Genomic DNA, 1,762 nt, shown 5'->3' with positions numbered 1-1,762 from the left:
CTTTCCCTGTGCCGGGAAAAAGGGATGTTGCAGCCGAGTGAGGGAAGCGTTGCCCGTCTGGGTGGCGCCATGTGCTTAGGGATGCACCTCATCCCCAGCCCCCACGGCTGTCCCTGCAGTCACTCCTACCAGCCCTGCGGGGATCATCTCAGCAGCCTGCAGACCCTTGCAGGGGGCTTGGTGCCACTGCGGGCAAGCCCGTGGTGGGCCACCCTCAACAGTCCTGACTAGCCTCCCTGGTCTGCCCCCCGGGGCCACCCTCGCAGCTGATGTTCCCGGGAGAGATGCCACAGCCGATCCGCTGGTGGTAGCACGCAACTGGCGACCCCTAGTTCTGACCGGGGAGGATTTCCCCCCCCGACCGGTGAATTCCCCTCGTGGTGAGACTGTTGCAGCACGGGAGGCTGTGAAGCTCCAGAGCCCTCGTGCCGCCCCATCGGGAGGGCTCTGGCAGCCCCCGGCGTGTGAGCTGGGCCAGGGGACACAGGGGCTGGGGACCCCGAGTGACAAACCCTGCTGCTGTGACCTTTCTCGGTTGAGTTCCCCTGTGAAAAGCCCCTTGCGCTGACCTCACTGCTCCGGCTGCATTTCCCCCAACGTCATTTTTGGGGTTTTTTTTGATTAACATTCAGCCTGCCCGCCACCACCCGTCCTTCCCCACGGCTCTGGCCTCCTCGTCCCTGCCGAGCGGGCGCCGCGGGGCGGCCATGGCGCTCTGCACGCAGGTAAGTGTTTGCCTGGTGCCACCTGAAATGGCCAAATGTGCCTTAAAAAAGTGTAGGACCCCGGGGTGGGGGTCAGGTTGCCCCCAGACCAGTGCTGCTGTCGTTCTGGGTCCCCCACTGGCGGGAGGGGGGCAAAGGGGTCCTGGGGCGCTAAGGTAGGGGTATGAGGGGGCAGGGGGGACAGTGGAGGAAGAGGTGACATTGAGGGTGGGTGTGATGGGTGGTGACTGTGAGGTGTCTGATGGGTGACAGGGGGAGGTGACACTGTGGGTGGGGTGACTGGGGGATGCTGAGGGGATCTGACAGTGTGTGGAGGTGTCGGAGGGGTGACACTAGGCAGTGTGTGTGAGGGAGAGGGGACAGTGGGGTGCCCGGGGTGACAGGGGTAGGGGACACTGGGGGTGACAGAGATAGGTGACACCGTGTGTGTGTGTGTCTGAAGGGTGACAGTGGGGAGTGTCACTGAGAGAGAGGTGATAGTGGGGTGTCTGGGGGTGACGGGTGGTGACACTGGGGATGACTGGGGGATGCTGAGGGGAGGTGTCGCTGGGGGTGGGGGTGACTGGAGGGACACAGGGGGAGGTGGCACTGAGGGTGTGTCTGGGAGTGACAGGGAGAGGTGACACTGTGTGGGTGTCCAGGGGTGACAGGGGACACTGGGGGGTGCTGAGGGGAGGTGACGCTGTGTGTGTGAGTGTCTTGAGGGGTGACAGGGGGAGGTGATGCTGTCGGTGGGGTGGCTGGGGAGTGCTGAGGGGACGTGACAGTGTGGGGGGTGCCCAAGGGATGACACTGGGGAGTGTGACAGAGGGAGAGGTGACAGTGGGGTGACTGGGGGTGACAGGGGTAGCGACACTGGGGGTGACGGCAGATGACAGGCGTAGGTGACACTGTGGGAGTGACAGGGGTAGGTGACACTGTGGGGGTGTCCAGGGGTGACCGGGATAGGTGACAGTGGAGGGGGCCGGAGGGGGCGGTGACATCGGAGGCCGCTGGCCCTGCCCCGTGTTGCTGACCCCGCCCCCATGTCGCTGGCC

The sequence above is a fragment of the Charadrius vociferus genome, unplaced genomic scaffold (genome assembly GCF_000708025.1).
Source record: "Charadrius vociferus isolate BGI_N301 unplaced genomic scaffold, ASM70802v2 scaffold398, whole genome shotgun sequence".
NCBI lineage: Eukaryota > Metazoa > Chordata > Aves > Charadriiformes > Charadriidae > Charadrius > Charadrius vociferus.
This window is presented reverse-complemented; position numbering follows the sequence as displayed.